The following is a 20025-nucleotide window of genomic DNA, read 5'->3' on the forward strand; positions in this document are numbered from 1 at the left end:
TTAAGTGCACCCTCAGTAATTTTGCTTATGACACATTCTGAATAATGCAGTTGATACAGCAGAAGGAAAGGATGCCATCCACAGGGACCTTAATAGGTCAAAAGGTGGACCCTTGTTAACCTAATGAGGTTCAACAAAGCAAAATGCAAGGTTTTGCATTTGGGCCAAGGTAATCCCAGTTACCTATACAGACTGGGAGAAGAACTCCTTGAGAAGTCTAAAGGAGTCTTGGTAGATGAAGAACTGAACGTGAGCCAGCAGTGTGCGCTTGCAGCCCAGGAGGCCAACATATTCATCAGAAGAGGAGTGGCCAGCAGGGAGACAATTGTCCTGCTCTGCTCTGTCCTTGTGAAGCCCCAGCTGCACAGCTGAGTACTGTGTCCAGATCTGGGGCCTTCAACAAATGAAAGATTATGATGATCCAAGGGCTGAAGCACCTTTCCTATAAAGATAGACTAAAGTACATGGGCTCGTTCAGCCTGGAGAAGAGAAAGCTGTGGGGAGACCTTATTGCGGCTTTCCAGTATTTAAAGGGAGCTTATAAACATGAAGAAAATCAACTATTCACGTGAGTTGATAGTGATAGGACAAGGGGGAATGGTTTGAAGTGAAAGGAGGGAACATTTAGTTTGATGTAAGGATGAGATTTTTCAGATTTTTCACTGAGAGGGTGGTAGGGTGCTGAAATAGGCTGCCCAGAGACACTGTGGTTGCCATCCCTGGAGGTGTTCAAGGCCAGGTTGAATGGGGCCCTATGCAGCCTGATCTGGTACTTGATCTAGCAGCTGGCAACCTTTCCTGTGGCAGAGGTTTGGAACAACATGATAACCTTTGAGGTCCTTTCCAATCCAACTCATTCTATGACTAATAGGAAGAAAAACAGTTGCTTGAGATTAGATATTTTTGAAACAAAAATGTATGATGTATGTAGAGGTATAATCTTGGAAAATAATTCCAAGTCCTTAAATACATTGCTTAAATCGTATGCTAACATATCTGTTAAATATTTCTTCATTTTGGGAAAAAGGACAATGAAGTTGGCTGGATGTAAAGGGAGGAAGTGTAAAAAATACTTCATTTTTCAAAGGTTCAAAAAAAAACCTCTAGCTAGTACTTAGAAAGTGTAGGTCACAGTTTTGCTTGCCTGGTTAGTTGTGTTGTTTTTATTTTTTTCTTTCTTTGAACTGTATTTTCCTATGCATTTCTTGCACTCTAGTAACAGATGTTGAATTAGACAATCTGCTGCTGCTGTCTGGAGTACAATTCATTACGACCAGAGTCTGAATAATCAATGAATTTTATGAATTTTGGTATGTGTATTGAAGCAGAAGATATTAATCAGAAAGTAATATTCTATGATTAAGATAACATTTCTTCAATCATCTTATGGTCCATGTACAATTAGATGATGGCAGAGCAGAGATAGAACAGCCATCTTAACGACTGTACTACACAGAATAATTCTTGTTATATTACTCATAAGAGATATAAATGTTAGTAATGTATTTCAAATCTTTTTTGTAAAAGCTAACATCATAGTTACACATAGCTAGTAGATAACTTTACGTAAACTTCCAACTATTTTGTTTGTGTTTAAAATGGAACAAATCCATGAGTTTGATCAGCTTTGGTCATATAACATAATTTGCTTCAGGACGATATTGTGTTCACACCTGAATTTTATCCTAACTCTTGTTTGTTTTAAAAAACCTGCATTTTGTTTTCCATTGAAGAAGAAAGTGTGTTTCAGTCTGATTATCTGCAAGACAGACAGATTTAAATTTTGTGGATATGTGATGATGCTGAATTTTAATCTTGATGACAGTTTGTTTTCAGTAAACTATGAATTACATTAGTCTTAAGTGACATATATGTGTTAATTACTTCTTTAAGTATTTGAATGTATTTTGAGAGTTTTCATGAGTCTTATCACCATAATAGAAAATACCTATTTTATTACTAAGAGAGTAAGGTATGTATTAATCCAGTAGAACACCCAGATTATATCCCTATTAAAATATTTTCTTATGTCAAATATAAATTGAGTGCCTTTTTTAGTGTATTTTTATGCACTACAGACACTATTATAGTTACATGATATAAACGTAGATGTTTGTGGTATCCTAAACAATCTGCGTTGTTACGTATCATTCTGACATTTAAAAAACTAAACATGACTGTCATTAAAACTGCGGTATATATTGTGTGTTTGGACAGAGTAAGACTTCTGTTACCTTAAAATGTTTATGATCTAGATAGACTTGAAGTAATACCATGGCACAGTAGTTCTGACTCCTTCTGTGTGAAGATAAATGAAGAAGTCTGGAATAATTTACTTACAGGCATTGCTGAATTGTTTGAATGACTCCCTGAAGATGTGTAGAAAATACTATAAAAAGAGAATGACTTAAATGCCTTAGCTCTTCTGGGATTTCATACAACAGAAAATATATTTCTTTTACCTGTTTTGTTTTGTTTTTCCAGTTTATTTTTAATAATATACATTATCTAATCTTCAATGATTTATTCACCAATATTGGTGGTAAATTTATTCCATAGAGAATTAATTATTTCACTATTGTAACACTTGACCAAGTTAGGAAGAGAACGCAAAACATTTAATTTTCCCTTGTTCTACTCTAGAAAAAAAATGTTAAAGACCTTGTATTGGTTATTGTTTTTTTTTTTTCTCTTCTCTTACTTTCATTTAAGTTGACTTCTGTTTTGTTTTTCACCTGCTTTCATCTTCAGATAAGTAATATTTATTTTTATAAGATTTATTAAAAGAGGAATAAGGAAATGCTGGCCTTCTGGAATCTTTATGTAAGCTAGAATTTGAACAATAAAAACTCTATTTGCCATATAGACTAAAATTACATTCCATGTAATTAAGTTCATTTTTATGCAGAAGGATTTTCTTACCTAAAAAGCCTGCTCTCTATTTAAATAAATCTACCATGTAACGTGATCATTAATGTAAAGGCATATTGTTTAACCACTATGGAATATCTGAGCTTCTGAGATACTAATCCAAGGGAGTGTTCACCTTTTCTAGACAAGACATAGATGTTATTTGGTGGTTATTTTCATCTGATTCTGAAAAAGTTCAGTGCAAAATGGTACTGGTAGGTTGCAAACTCAAATGTACCTCAGTGGTGTCGAAGATGCTAAAACCAGCAAAATGTAGAAAGAGTGACTTACAAGAGAGGAAACAGATAATCTCCATTGTCTGCAATTATTATATTAAATAGAACATGAATAGTTTGTGATATTCTGCACTGGAAGAAATAACGAACTGGAGAACCAAAGCTGAAGTCTACACATGGTAAAGAGTTCTTTATTTTTCAGAGGGCTATCATTTTAAAGAAGTTAGCAGAAATAACACGTTTTTCTTAAAATACAAACAAACAAAAACCCCCAAACTACACAATATTATTAATAATTTTAATAATTATTTAATTATTATTTATTTAATTATTAATAATATTATTAATAATTTTGTCAGGAGATAAATTTAGAGTTGATATTTTTATTTAAGTGTTATTCCATCTTGAAGACTCCTTGTTAGCAATAAAAACATGATAAATTATTAACTAATTGTAATAACTAATTACATTAATACCTACCAACTCAAATGCTTTTATCTTATTATCTTTACTGTCCACATAAATAAAAAAATACCTCGCAACAAAATCCAGACATTTAAAATGGTTCTCACAAGAGAAAACTACAGACATGTTTGGTCTTTCTTGTGCATCTTTCACAGTCAGTGGATTAGCATTCCACATACATGAGTCACAGTTGCAATTACCATGAAAAGTTTGTCACTCAGACTCCACAATGTACAGAGTTGCATGACACAGCTCGGAAAAAGGGGACTTAAAGTTTTTTGCTATTGCTGATAAATGCCTAATTTCGGACCTATATTAATTCAAAGCAGTACATGATTTTTGGACTTACTGCAGAATCTCGCTGTGTTTAATTTATTTATTAATTTGTTTGTTTAATCTAAATGATATCCAGAATGTAGTGCTCTATCTGAAAATGTTAAAATGTATCTGAGCTGTATTTATGACTTCATGCTCCAGAGCACATGCTTTATACATCCCTTTTTCTGAAGAACTCTGGTTTAAGCTCACTGTACTGTTTCCAGACTTCCAGGCTTCTTATACTTGTGTCTCTGGTTAAAGACTTTTTCCTGCACTGTGAACAGTTCACTATAATGTGGAAGTGAAAACTGTGGTCCAGTGCTTGAAGTATTCTCTACGGTGTTTAAATTTTCCTGCCAAGTTCAGCTGGCAGGTATTTATTTTTATTCTGAGTAATAAAAAGATGTCATTTGATAGGAATATACAGACTTACTTGGTAAAACTACCATTTCTTTTCCCCTGGTGCTTTTTTTCTTTCCAAATAGGAACTTAACTGAGTAGGAGAAGCTCTGCAGTAAGAAATGCCGTTGAAGTAAATTGAGTAACTCAAGATTTAGCAGGCGTAATGAAGGTGGAAGTCCTTCAAACTATACTTAAGATACTAAAAGACACTGTGCTTTTATGATAAAATATCAATGATGACTCAGGATCAGTAATGGATTTCAGGGACTGATGTTTGGCTGGCCTGTCATGTTCCCAGCTTGATTCTAAGTACCATTTTTCTAGCAGTGAAATAGAAAGAGAGGGGTTGTGGGACCCAAAGCAGCTCTTACTACAAACTTTTTATGATCCTGTCCTTGTGAGTGGTGAAGTACAATGTTAATGCTTTTTCTGCTCTGAGGCTTCTTGGGTTCCTTAGAGGTAGGGGTGAATCCCATTCTTTAGTGCAAGGACAGGTGAGGGACAAGCACTGGAAGAGGAAGCTTCCTTACCCTACCTCATTACTGAGTTCGGATTTTGAGCTTGAGACATTGCCTCTTCAGAAACTCTCAGGCTCACAAGGTACTTCGTTACCCTCTGTACTGACATTGCCAAGAGTGCCAATTAGTTCCAGGAGGTATTTGTGGCTGTAATAGAAATTCCTTCTCTGAGAGAAATAGTAATGATGGCAGGAGCACACTGTCAGGGCTACGCTCACTAGGTCTCAGCTATATTACCTTAGCTGAATGCTTAGTAGTTTTGTTAATCACAGTAAGTCACACTACTTGGACTACATGCAGGTCTGTTTCACCTGTCGGCTTTCTGTAACCTATAAGTACTTCCTGAACAAGTTTAGTCCTTTGATTTCTGAGCTCATCAATTTGCCTATTATCCCATTGCAGTTATACTGAACGACTAGTCTATTTTCATATTTATGTCCTTTTCAATCTGAAAAAAATATATATTTCTAAATGCGTTTGTTTTATATTGAATTTTAATCCGTTTTTTTATATTAATGGATATTTTCTGACTCTTATTTTTTCATTTCTTTCCGCCATTTCATTAGACCTTTCTTTCATAGTACACACTTTTTCATTGAAAACTAATGCAAATTACCAGTAAGATGTCAACACTGTGTTACTTTATTGTTCAGCTTTATCTTCTTTGCAGTTAGGAAAGATATTTCTTGAATTTGTGTCCATTCCAATCATTATTCTCCTTAGTCCATTGTAAGAAAATAACTTACACTTTTTTTTCATGTGCATTATTTATTCCTTGTCTGATACTCTGACATCATTGCCACTCCAGATTCTGCTTGTTTTCCTTACTTTTCCTGGTAATGGGCATTTAGTAGAGATATGGAATATACGGAAATGAATGATCTTTATTTACTGATAGAAGATGAGTGCAAATTCATTTTCCCATGCATTATAAAAGGAAGAGAGACTACCTTTTCTGCGACAGACGTGGATTAGAAAGTTATGTCACATTGCCCAAACACTTGTGTGTTGGTTGTTTTGTTTTTTTTTCTCTTTTGTCATGATACGGGAGCATTCTGACTAGGGGCATTACTGAAGGTATAATCTGCCCTCATCTCTCTCAGGATGGTTGTGGGTTTTGCATATTTATTTATTCTTTCCAAGGTCTGTTTTGTTTTACCATTTTAATGAAGCTAATCTCACTGCTCACAAGTTTCAGAAAGCCCGGGTCTGTGATAATTCATCCTTAGCTTATATTTCTAAGCAAGTCAAAGGCTAACAGGTTTGTAATTTGGAAATTGCCTAGTTTACTTAGGATAGATAAATGTAAATGTATACAGAAATGGTGAAAAATAAGAGAAAAAAAAACATAAATATCTGAACATACGAAGGTTTTCCTTTAGTTCTGAGAAATAATATTTTGGAAACTGGAAGTGAAAGATTTGGGGTTTTTTTCCTGTGTGATTGGAAGACTTTTCCTCCTTAACAAAAAGTGAGAGGCTATGGGAAAAAAGGCCAATCTGATGTGCACGCTAAGTATCTGTTTCATTTTATTAGTTTCTTCACATCCAGTACGTGCATGTGGTTGCTCCAAATTTAATTTTCCTTACTTGTATTTTCTTGCTTACCCTGTAATTCAGGCAGAAGTTATTAATTCCATTTAGTGGTGCTTTGAGATTCTACAACTTTGTTTGTTGTATAACTATACTTTCAGATTTAATTCCAAGGTAAAAATGAGATGCATCAGCTTTCACTGGGCTTGTTTCAAAACCAAAGCAAGCCATGTACTTTGTGTTCCAGTGTGCCTTTGAAGGTCACCCACCATAGCAGTTCTGTGCAGTAGGTAGCACTTGTTTTATTTGCATTCACACCTCAGGTGTAGAACTGAGGGTTAGATTCTGTAGCTTGGGCTGGGAGACTTGCAGTATATGTGGATGCTATTCCATGTAGTTGTAGTCTAGTTGTTAAACTAACAGCTCTTGGTCTAGCATTTCACAATATGTGATCTGTTTCCCAGATGCTTATTTTCATGTGATTAATTTCAAGGATTTTTCAGGTGATTTTTAAGATTACTAGTAACTTCTGCATTACCTTCCTAATGCCTTGAGTCAAACTAATATTGAGTATAGACTTACCTTCCTGTAATGTGTTTGTTGGGGTCTGTTCATTTTGCAGAAAATTGTTAAAACCTTCAAGCAGCAAAAGGTTAAAACCCACTGAACTTGTGTACATTTCCACATTTTACACATTAATTCCCTGACCCAGCATGCGCTAAGTGTAAACACAGTTGCTGCTTATATTTTGCTGTTGTCAATTCCAGTGGTAGGCTTCTTAATATTGCAGTTCTAAATATGTGTATTTATAGTATGGTAGATAAATATTATACATACTACAGGTAAGTATTCAGAAAAAAATCCAAACCTCAAATATGAAAGACTTCATCATTATAAACATGAAGGGCAAAAAGCAAACCAAAAACTTATGTCCTCTTTTCAACTTGTGTGTGCCCATTAAATATTGAATATTGTCTACACTAAGAAACAGTTTAGGAATTCATTTCAGTTTGCTCCCTTAGAGTTTTGCTAAAATTTCTCCTGACGGACAGATACTTATAGACATTAATTTCTCGGGATAATTTGCTCTCCAACATCAAGAGAAGATTTCCCTAATCACTAGATAGACCTAAATACATAGGCATCCTTCATCATTAATGCATTTCATCACTAATGAATTAATTAGCAGTGTTCTCTAGAGGGGAAGCATTTTTCCAGGTTTTAAAGTGAATTTCTTTGAAATTCTTCTATTCAGTAAACAGCGCAATGTCAGTAGACGTAGAAGGGGTAAGAGAAGGTGTGGGGCTACTTTTTCCCTCCTTTTGGTTTTTAATAGTACATATCACGTAAACTCTGAACCTATTTCCTCGTTAGATGCAGAAAAATGCTCAGCATGATCAGCGATGCATGAAATTTAAATGACTTAAATATTAAGTTTTGTATTTATATAAATATTTTTATATATACAAAAGTATATTGATTTATATTATAAAAAATGTGAAGTTTTTCTCATGTTTTTTATTATTTGCCAAAGGAATTAAGCATTTCTATTTAACCAACAATGCCGTTTTGCATTTGAATGCCTTTTTTTTCTGAATTTTTTATATTAATCAAGATCTCTTATACTGAAGACTACAACAGTTACTGAGAACAACAGTTATAAGTTATTGTTATGAAATAGAATTTGGTATAGGATCAATATAGAGAATTGATACATAGCATATATAACTGATTTCACATGGGACTTAAAATAAATTTGAATAATGTAAAGAGCAGTAAGGATGAACATCACAGAATACATGTTAATCTGTCCGAGTTCAGTGTGTGCATGTATCCAGTCCAATGAACTGAAATCTCATATTAGACTTTTGGAAGAGAGATCAAAAACTGCTGAACTTGGTTTCTTCATCTGACTCATTTCACTGAACACAGTCTTACTTTTAAACAGGCATTGATGAAGAGAGTTTATACCCCTGATGACTCAAAAAAATAATAATTAAGTCTAACAGATGGCTTAACTATTACAGATTTAAAAATGCAAGTAATTTGAAATTATATTGTTATACTTAGTGATTATTCATTTGCTGAAGTACTTTTACAAGGGTGCGAAAGTAGCTGGTTTATTTCCCTTAGTAGACAAATTTTCCCAACAACAACTCTGTAAAATAAAGTTCCTCCTGGTGAAATAGTTCCAACATTGAAGAAAAAAAAAAAAAAAAAAAAAAAAAGTGCTTTCCAAGGATTTGAATTCATTTAGTAGACCAGGCAGATAATACAGCTTCTATAACATATTTCCCTGCATTTTCAGGACTAGATAATGCATTTCTAAATTATATAGATGGATGATTCAAACAAAGCTGTGTTTTTCCCTGCATTTTCAGGACTAGATAATGCATTTCTAAATTATATAGGCTGATGATTCAAACAAAGCTGCGTTATTGATCCTTTTTTGGCCCTGTGTTATAGTTAAAGTTTCCATTTGTCTACAGCCTGATTCTGTTAATGGACGATGGTGATCTTGTTTTTAGTTATTGTAAGTTATATATGACTCTCCAATGACATCTAACCTTCTTTCACATGTCTTATTGTAAATTCACACCTTCCAGTCACTTTGAAAAAGAATATCCTGAGTTACTTTTTTCGTGTGCTTGTTCTTTGTCTTTTTTTTCCTGCTTTATTGTGTTTTAGTTGAAAGAAAAATGAGAAATTTTAATCATAGTTGCTAAGGCTTGCTTTTCCACTGCAGGACGTAGTCAGTTAGTTAAGTTATTCACGTGTCAAGTCAGAAGAGTAAGGTCCCAGGAGTGCAGTGGATGAGGGACAGACAGTAACAAACTGACTGATAGAGAGAGAGCTTTGTAGCCAAACTCCTCTTGGCAGTCGATTTTCTGCAGAGCTGTTAGGAGCAACTAACTGAGAGTCTGTGATGGGAAATCCGACATTAAGTAGGATGATGTGACTGGAACTTTGCAGAGAATAGCTTTGCAACTGTGAACTAAAATGTAGGCTACACATCTGGTCAGAGGCATGTGTCACTGGTGGAATAAGAACCTCTGCTATTTCTTAAATGACATTAAAATTAATGCTATACTTCCATCACTTTGCTTCTGCTACCCTGCCACATGGTTTTCCATATTTTACAGTGCACACATCATTTGAGTTCTGAAGAAAATTTGCTTAGTCAAAAAGTCAGCTGTATTCAAATTATTCATAAGGGAAATTGCATCTTAGGCAATTAAAGTATGTGCTGGGCAAAAGAAAATGTTGCTTCCTGAAAGCAAAAAGAGGATGCTTCATCTACTAGAAATTCTATTACAAATCCTTTTCTGTTACTAAGCACCTAATACTGAAAAGAAGCTTGTTCTAATCAGGAAGGAATTATACAAGGTCATGGGGGAAAAGGCTTATTTCAGTTTACATTGGTGCTTTTCTACTCTTGATACAGGCTTTCTTGCACTTCTATCAAATTCAAAAAATAAATCAAAATGTTCTGTACATTAGTTTTATTGTCCTTTGAAATGCTGAGGGAGATCAATCCTGAAAAACAAAAAAAAGTACTTGGAGGCAATGGGGCAATTATTTGAAGGTACAAGAGCACAGGTGGTGTTTTTCTCGGTCCCTTCAGTAGCAGGGGAAAATACTGAGATGAATAGGAAAGCCTACCTGATCAACACATGGCAAAGAGGCTGGTGCCATCTATGGAATTCCGTGTTATTTGTTTGTTAGTTTGTTTGTTTGTTTGTTTTATCACAGGACAGTTTATATGGTAGTGGTCATGCTGGAGACAGATAGGGTTTTCCTGCCTCGAAGGGGAAAAAATATTCTAGACAAAGAGTTTCCGGGGCTCGTTGGGAAGGCTTTAAATTAGGTTTAGAAGGAATGAGGTAAAAACCAGGCTTGCTAGAGATGAGCCTAAGGGCACCTTTCCAAGATTGCCAAGGACATTGAGGTGTCGGAGCACGTCCAGAGAAGGGCAGTGAGGCTGGTGAAGGGTATGTAGCATAACACTGAGGGAACTGGTATTGTTTAATCTGGAGAAGGAGAAGCTAAAGGTTGACCTTATTATTCTCTACAGCTACGTAAAAGGAACTTGTAGTGAGGTAGGGATTGGTCTCTTTTTCTATATATCTGGTGGTCAGATGAGAGGTGAAGTTAAGTTGTGCCAGGGGAGTTTCAAGCTGAGTATCTGGAAAATTTCCTCTCCAAGGGAGTGGTGAGGTGCTGGAACAGGCTGCCCAGGGAAGTGGTGGAGGTTTTGAAGAAACATATAGATTTAGCACTTAAGGATGTGGTTTAGTTGGCAACACTGGTGGTGACACGTTGACGGTTGGACTTAGGTGATCTTAGAGGTCTTTTCCAACCTTAATGATTCTATGAATTGATTTCATTTTCAGCTTGGCTTGCAGTGGTATGGAAAATAGGAGAGCAAGAATTATGTGATCAGGCTTTGGATTCTGTAGTCATGCTCCTCATATGGAAGTAGGGTTAATTTAGCTGGAAAAATATAAGTAGAGTAGTTCTGGAATAAACAGTGCACTTTCATCATCAGTCTTCGATAATTTACTAGGAAGGGAAAAGAGCTAGGCCATATTTAAAATTAGCCTGAGGGAATAAGGTAGTATACTATGTATCTTTTGCCCCCTTAGAATATAAATTACTCCATTTGAGCCATTAAAAAAATTGGTTTTCTGCTATATGTATGTCTAGTTGCAAATCAGGATTTTTATGACCCTTACAGCAAAACTGTATTATTTGGGCTGTCTTTTGCTTATAAATTAATAATTCCTGTCAGCATTCTCCTCGATATATTTTTTCTTTTTTTTAATTGAATTTTGTAAACTTGCACTGAAAAAGTGAATGAACTGAAAATAACTAAAGATCCTACAGTTCTCACCCCAACAATCTGTTTGATGGTCAACTGCATTCACTGCCTGTAGAAGGAGAAGCCACTCTGTTCATTTCCAGTCTTCTCTGTTTAAAGTGAGTAAAATCTGAGTCCTGTTAATTCTGTACCAGTCTATGCCTCATATTCAAAGATTTGTGAAATTCCTGTGTCCTAGCTGTCTCTTTGTTCTGTGCAAACCTTTGGAAGTACTCAGCGGAAAAGGAATATACCATGTCAAATTGTTGCGTGTATTTCCAGATTATGCAGAAATTTACAGAACCTAGACCTTGGCATCTCTTATTACCTGGCTGAAGGGGCTGAGGTGGTGAAGTAGAACCCAGTCCTTGTCTTGGAAGATTGTACCCAGGAAAGTGAGGTGCAGGACCACCTGTGGGCAATGGGGGGACAAGATTTCTGTTCCTTCTTACTCTAGCCAATCAGCAGAGCTGGAGAGCTGTGAGAGAAACTACTACATTTTCTGCTACCAGAAATCAACTGTGTAAGGAGTTGATTCTGAAACGATATTATTCTTTTTCTGGTCTGTTTGCAGCCTACTTGCTGAGGTAGTTTTTACCTTTCTTAACCTCTCTGGTCCATCTCTGTTGCTGCATCAGATGGAGTGCTTAGGGCCATATCATACATTGATTTCCAGGCAGAACCCCACTGGATTCTGTGGGAATTCTGTTTTAAAAATCAATAGCATAATGTGATTCAAAATAATAAAAAGAGAGCAAAAGGACATAGAGGTTAGTGCATCTATGAGCTGTGATTTCTTTGAAAAGTTCATTAGTTACTTGCATCACATGGAGCATATACTGAGCAGTGCTGTGTGTGCCTTGTTCAGAGACTGAATGCTTTTATTTTACATAAAAGGTGGAGAACTGCATCTGAGGCATGGAGACCGTGACTTACCTTAGAGTTTATCCAAACTTTTGAATTAACTCTATGCAATAAAGCTGTGTTTGTCACTCAGGTGCAGTCTTTTAACACTGAAAACTATTATCTGGTATTTATATATTTCCCATCAAAAAAATATACACATTATCCTAAAATTCAAAAAACTTGTACATTTCTGTGCTTGGTAGCATTGCTCTAATTTTATTTTATTTTTTTCCTCTAATCAAAGTTTTAAAAACCACAGAAGCAATGTCAGATTTATTGTACATTTTTGAAAGTTTTTATGAGACTCTAATGTTCTAAGCATGGCTTTATTAATTTTATAGTTTATTAGAAGAGTTCTATTATTGCTGAATGGCAGGTAGCTCTTAGGATATTTTGCGCTTCCTATATCTCTGCCACTTTGTATTTGTCAGAACTGAAAGTCTCCATTTTGCTTTGAATTTGTGATCTTCCAAATTAACAATTCAATTATCCCTCTTCCCAGTAAGCAGACTGCTTTTGTTGGTTTTGATACTTAATGTATGAGATTTTTGTTGTCGTTTCTTTGTTTCTTTGTTTTTCTTTCTGCTTTTATGCCCACTTGTTCATATTTTCAAGAATTGTAACAAAAAGTCTGATTTTTTTGATGCTGGATGTCATGAAGTTCTGTGGCACTGATTGCTTACTTGAAAAAGACAAATTGTTATCTATGATTGGGAAAAGAATGTCAATTTATTACATGTGAGCTAAATAGATATAAGCAAGAATAGGAATTGGACATTGGACAAGTTCCTGGGAATATGTTCTATCAAAATGTATATATCTATTTTACATGCTAGCATCTTAGATAAACCACATTGCAGCCAGTGACTGCTTATTAAAACACTGATAACCTGCTTGTACATACAACTAGATTTTTGACAATGTTAAGTAGTTCTTTGAGGGAAGATGCAAAAATAAAACAAAATAATGAAAAAGCATTGATTGATTGACACTAGTTTATTGTCCAAGTGGGCTATAAATCATCCAAGCTCATGTGAAGTGCGGTCAATATGTGAGAAGGAGAGAAAGAAGGGGAAAAGACTTTGTAAAAGACTTTATATGTTGGAAGATTTAACCACTTATTTAATGATTGTGAGTTCCCTTTCTGAAGTTTCTGTTAAAAGGCTGCTTGGACAATGTTGTAGGAAACCTGTCCTCATGACTAGAGGGCACATATCAAGTGTTTTCAGAATGTACGCGTTTCTTCAAAAAGAGCATTTGAAAGAACAATATCCTTGCATTTACTTTTGTTTTTCTTAATCTAACTGGAAGCAGAATAGTATTTGGAGTATTTTCATTTATTTAATTGCCAATAATACAGGAAATTCTATGTGAGTAAAATGTTCAGATGTTTTAAAAACCACTGTTGTGGTTTGAGGTTCACAAACATATAGGATGTTATACTTGAAGAAGGGGATGCTAATAAAGGAAGGAGTGGCAGTACAATTCTTAGGAATTGCTTGAAAACCTTCTGGGTATTAGCACTGAAACTTACTGGAGAGCAACCAAGGGAGCTCCAAGAAATAGTTGCAGACTGAATCAAAGCTCAAAAAATGTGAGACTGTAGCTACTGATCTATGACCTTACTAAGTGTGAGATCTTTTATAGCAGCTTACACGGTTCATGTTCAGGTGGATAAGAGTAAATGCTGAACAAATCTTTAGGTCTTTCCTCTTTCTTCTGTAAACACTGCCTTGTTTGAACATACCTGGAACTTGTGGATCAGTGTGGGAGTCCAACTGTGGTTGCTCCTGCTTGAAGATAAATAGATATAAAATGAAAATCTATAATCTTGGGGAAAGTAAACTATATATAAAATAAATAAATTATATCTCTGAGAAGAGGTGGATGTTGCTGACTGAAGGCAGATTGATCTGACAGCAAGGAGTTGCTGGTGATGACTAGAGAAGAGAGAGCAGGAATGAGTCTAATGTGGGAGCCCAAGGGGGCTTTCTGGCATTTTTTTCCCAACTATTTACCAAGAAAATACTGGGGCACCTAAGCCCCAAGCTGTAAAAAGCAGGTACATGCTTTTTGCGCAGTTGATCTGTATCCTCAAGGAGAGGGACACTAAGTGCAGTTGCAAGCTTGATGTTCTGTGATATTTATAAAATATGTCTGAATTAAGCTCTACATCTTTCTACTCTTACATGAACAGGATTTAAAGAAGACAAGAATGACAACTTCAGATTGTGAGATGAGAAGCAGACAAAAAGAAGGAAGGTAAATTGAGTTTGTTATTTTGTTGGCTTCCTATATAAAGCTAGAAAATGATCAAAGGCAGATGATGTATGTGTATGTTTAAATATCTTCTATCTCATCTATACTACTTATTTGTTTATTTATTTTTGCAGCTTTAAAATTGAAAATTGTAATGTCCTACCTAAAAAATGGGCATGATTTTTTTTTTAATTAATTAATTTTTTTTTACTAATCAAACAAACCAAAATGTATCCAAGGAAAAGCAGACTTTGTTGAATTTGACTGAGCTAACAAATAGGAAATGAAAAAAAAACAATCTATTTTCATAAAATGAGATTTGTCATGTATAATATTTGACTACAATTTACCATTTATTTCATTCAATCACTCATTTATATCAGAGCCTTTTTATGTATGTATCTAGCCACAGAACACTTCTGTATATACTTTTGTCTATTTTTTTGGATTACATTTCCAGTGATCTTTAAGTTCTGCAAATACTCTATCACATAATATGTTTGCCACAACATAACAAGACACATGAACAATTTTTACATAATTCAACCAGTATTCGGTAATCCACTATTATCTGCATTCTATAAAATGCCCTAAAAATGTGGTATCCACTTAGTACTTGCCACAGTATATCTCCTGTAGCAAAAAAGAGCCTGATAACCGTGATTTGGAAGTTTGCTGTAAATCCCAGTAACAGAAGCCAGTAACTGTATGTATCTTCCCTGTAGTGGATGTTGGATTCGGAACTGAATGAGAGAGAATGTATCATTTTTATTTTATTTTATTTAAGATATATACAGCAACAATGAAAATATGTATCTTTAAGTTTCAGCTCTTTAACTATTTTATTTCTTTTTTTTTTTTTGTCCATGGGTTCTAGAAAACACAAGAATGATTGGACTTTCAGCGTATCACCTTCCAAATGATCTCTGCACAAAGGTATGACAGGAGAAATTGATTTTCACTTTTCATCAATATTTCTAAATTGTAACACATATTTTACACACACACACACACAAAAAAAAGATGCATCACCCTGTTTTTTGTCAGCATTCCTGAAATAAAGAGCATTGAAAGCTACTAGCTTGGAAGTTTCAGATTAGTAATTTACAGCCTGCAAATGGATTTCTTTCTTTCAATGATAAGTCAGTCAGTGAACCATTTATTGGACATGGATGATAGGCAATTCACTCAGTGGATGCAATTTTTTTTTAATTTTTTTTTTTTTCTTCTTGGCATTTCTCCTCAAAGCTTGAAGCTGAATGAATTTTGATTGAGATTTTCTGGACATTTCTAAAGTTTCATGCTTTATTTAGCTTTTACCAGATGGGGTTTGATAAACCACGATGTATGAACTGAGAGCGCCCTTCATAAGTTTGGTGGGTTTTTCTAATTATTGCTGGTATTAGAACTTGAAATACTGTTGTAAACTAGTTGAGTTGGAACTGCAGCTTCATCATCAATGCTTCATCATTTTTCTATACTTGTAACTGATTTCATTGGCAATGTGCAAACCTTCTCTGATCCCTCATACATCCTTCTCTTATGGTTCTGGCTCAGGTAGGAGAAAGGAACTTCTGGGTCTCCAGGGAGACCACAGTTTCTAGTAAATGTTGACATTCTACATCATTCATATCTGAATTTGTTTATCTATATGTGTTTAGTTTTCTGCTTTGATGTTCACAGTCAGATAAATGTTACTATATATCATATTTATTTTCCTAGAATTATATGTGAAAATTAGCCTAGAGAGGCAAGAATGAAGTGGCTGAGATTAGCTTAACAAAACAGCTCAACAAGACACATTTTCAATGCCATTTACCTATTAAACCCATTTCTTAGAACTCTGTAAGGGTTTGATGTAAAGCTTTATCTGAAGATGATTCCTAAAGACTGCTAGAAGACTTGTTACAGTGTAAATCCAACGTGTACTTACTTATTATGTTCCTAGTGCTTATTACGCACTTTTTGACTGAGCAGCATTACAATACATATTTGTTACATATTCACACGTATAATTATAAACATAACTGGGGGTGAATCTTACAGAGTACATAATCTATTCCTCAAAGATCTAATGATTTTAAGGAACTCTAATGACAGATCTTTGCCGTAACATTTTTATTTATTTATTAATTATTATTTCTTTTTTCCGTTGTTTGCTTTTTTGTTGTTTTTTTGTTTTGTTTTGTTGTTTTGTTTTTTTTTGTTTGTTTGTTTCTTTTGTTTTGTTTTTGTTTTTTTACTACAAGGTAAAATCATTTCCAGCTAGGATTCACTGCAATTGTTTAGCTCCCTTATCTAAATACCACTCTATATTCAGATATGTAGCTTGAATAATTGACAGTTATATACATAGTTATATGAACATTCGTTGTGCATGTTATCAATATTCTACAATACATGAATATGTGTCCTGCATGCCCAAATATTCTCTAGATCATCCTGAAAACATAAGAAGCTCTAGACAATACATCTGAGTATGTTTTCTTTTTGTAACACAAAAAATCAAATCTTAAAAATATATTACATGTATTAGTTGCACCTTTTCTTTTCTTACCGTTTCTTAGATGCATATGTATTTTCTAAAAGCACTTGAACTGACTTTATTTTTTATATTCATACACTAGATAAAATGTACTTAAGATGTGAAGCTTACCTTAGAGGAATGACATTTTCTGCCCTGGAAACTGATTCTTGGCAATCTTCCTAAAATCAGTTTCCAAGTTACTCATTTGTGTGTTTCAAGTTAAAGTGCCCATACTTTCACTTTTTGTTGTTGTAATGACTTGTCCCTATCCTGTTATTGCTATAATATATTCACACATCATGGAACCTAAATGTTGGATAAGCGCAGCCTGGAATAGATGGGTCATACTGAAGTTACAAAGGGTCTTGCGAGTCTGGAAGTGAAATTCAAATTCCAGAAAGAGAAGAAAAAATTATTTAAGGATGCAATAATTGGACCTTCAGACTTGGGTTTTCTCTTGTTTTGTTATACAAGGTCTCTGAACCCTGCACATGGTCAGATAATGATCTAATGCCTGAGTAAGGGCACAAACACTGGCTTTATTCATAAATTTTAAAATTAGATTTAAATAATCACAACAGATGACAGCAATGAAAATATATCACTATGCGTTCACTCATTATCTCCAAATGCAATAACTGATAGATAGGTATGGCTCTAGTTAACAATGGAATGGAGGAAACTGTAAATCTCACAACCTAATCAAATTAGAAATCAATATTTCTTTTCCCTGCCTTTTTTTTTTAAGGCAAAGCACTGAAAAAAATATAATAACATTTTAGTCATTTAGCAACACTAAATTAAATTAATGTCCGTGGGCTAGACTATACCTATAAGCATAATAGCTCTCAGGAGGAATGTTTTTAAAGGAAAGAGACAGAAAGGGAAAAGGAGGAAGGAGAAAGAGCAGAGATGGTGGTTTGTTGGTATGCAGACAAATGGGACTGTAGTCAGTGTATGCTAATGTGAACAAAATGCTTAAGAGAGAGCCTTGAACAGGGCAATCCCCAGCACTCATTATTGTTTCTACTAAAAAAAGGGAATACACGTGTCTCTTGTGGTCTGTGTAAATACAGGGAAGGTTGTTTTTCCCCAGAGTAGTTGAGTACAGCCACTTTCAAGCATTCTTCTTCTGACAGACAGAAACCCTTTTCTTTCCATCTCTTCTTCCCCCAGCTGCTGGATTTTTGAATGAATTTGTATTTCCTAGGAAATGAAACTATTGATTTTCTTTCTAAATAAGAATGAAAAGTACATGTTGTTTTTATGTTGCTGTGTTTTTTGTTGTTGTTTGTTTGTTTCCTAGATAGTGGATATTCTGACTTAAATCCAGCCTTAGTCAAAATACCGGGGAGTATATTCTCACCTCTGCCGTTAACCTCAATAGTGTTTCAAGTCTTTATACCTGCTATGACACAGCTTTCAGCATCCTTGTTCCTAACAGCCATTCAGAGGATCACTCAACAATTGATTGAGCTATAATTTCATGGCAGGTTCTTCTTTCTCTTCTTTTTCTCATTTGCTTCATTTGTCATTCAGTATTTTCTCCTCTCTCTCTTTTTCCTTTTGCTGTTACCCTGTGATCAGACTCTTTCTGAAGTGGAAACCTGAATATACTGAATTACCTTCTTGAAAGAAAGAAGTCAGGATGCTTGTGTGTGTCTATTTATAATGAATGCATACGGATGTGATACAGTGCATACTCATGGGATCCTCTTGGTATAAACTGTTAATATAGTCTACGCGTATTTCCAGACCATATGAACAGCTGTATTAAGTCTGTTGAAAATATTTGTATGATTTTTATTGAAGAGTTAGGGATAAGAAAGCTTACAAAGTCTTTGCATAATAAAAATTCATCTTTTTTTTTTTTTCTGTTCCTTGTACTCTTTAAAGTACATTCATTCCACATTCAATGGATTTATGAAAGCAGATGTGTGAGTTCTCTTTGCTGAAACGTTGAACTGCAGATGTATAAAAGAGAGAGAGAAATCCATGCAATAATACATTAAAGTGGAAATAGTAGAAACTTCTTCATTTAAATAAGATGTGTTTGTCACTTGAGCTGTAACAAGAAATATTAAGTTTAATCATTTGTTGTATACAATTATATCAGCTTTGATCAGAAATGAGGTTTCAGTAATATGTGATGAAATAAGAATAGGTATGTGAAAGGTGTTTTCACCTGTAAAATTATTTGGTTTAATTTCAAAGATGTGAACCCACAGTGTTCATTCTATTAGATAAAATGTCTTTCTTCTATTCCAGGGACTTTATTCAATTCATTGTTCTCTGGAAATCAGATTGTATTGTATTTGCAGAACAATAGGTAAGCTCTTCTGTATTTAATATGTGTAGATGCTTGTAGGTACATATGGGGAAAAACATATTCTTATATACTGTGTTGCTCTTTAAAGATTAAAGTGTTGTTTTTGTTTTTTTCTTTAGTGTATACTGCATTGAGCTTACATTTTTATTGATACTCCTCTTTATTTGTTCCATCTGGTGTAAACTGAAAATTAATTCTTGTGGATTTTTTTAGCAGAAATAGAACATAAAGATACCTGAGCATAGGAAAGAGTAAGAGAAACAACCAAAATACAATAAAGACATAAAATGAGTAGTAAGGATAAAAAAGTGTTATCCGTTCTGCAAAAAGATATTTCTTAGTCCCAGGTCTGCTCTTTCTTTTTTTGTGTGTGTGTGTGCATGCAAACATGTCTTAAACCTTTTGCATTCAGTTTGGTGTTCATTTTTCCCATAGTGTAAGCAAGCAAACATCAAAACAGTATTATGCTCTTGGCCTTACTTGAATTCTAAAGACAAGTATGCCCAAAAGTCATTTTTTTCTTTAATATTTTATTCATGCAAAGTGGTAAGTAGGTTAGTAGGTATAACAAACACACTTAACTCTAAATATCCATATTCTTCTGTATTGCAATGCTACCTTCACATTTCATGTTTATTAGCCCTGTTATAAGAACCTCATCTGCGGCCAAAAAAAATACCCACAACAACAAAACAAAGAGTAAACTATCCCTTAGCTGATTTTAGCCATGCTGGAGTGAGGCAAAGGTCTGATTTTAAACTC

At 34.5% G+C, this 20025-nt stretch overlaps 1 long non-coding RNA gene across 3 annotated transcripts in view; it reads left to right on the forward strand.

Moving 5' to 3' along the window:
• LOC125692239 (uncharacterized) overlaps positions 1–20025 on the forward strand; it is a 246379-nt gene that overhangs the window by 147531 nt on the left and 78823 nt on the right. For all 3 annotated transcript variants that reach the window (XR_007376536.1, XR_007376537.1, XR_007376538.1), the window contains exons 3-5: positions 14346–14410; positions 15285–15343; positions 19203–19263. This is a non-coding gene — a long non-coding RNA (uncharacterized LOC125692239). The remainder of the gene's footprint in view (positions 1–14345; positions 14411–15284; positions 15344–19202; positions 19264–20025) is intronic.

Source organism: Lagopus muta, chromosome 4, assembly GCF_023343835.1.
Source record: "Lagopus muta isolate bLagMut1 chromosome 4, bLagMut1 primary, whole genome shotgun sequence".
In the NCBI taxonomy this organism is placed as follows: Eukaryota; Metazoa; Chordata; class Aves; order Galliformes; family Phasianidae; genus Lagopus; species Lagopus muta.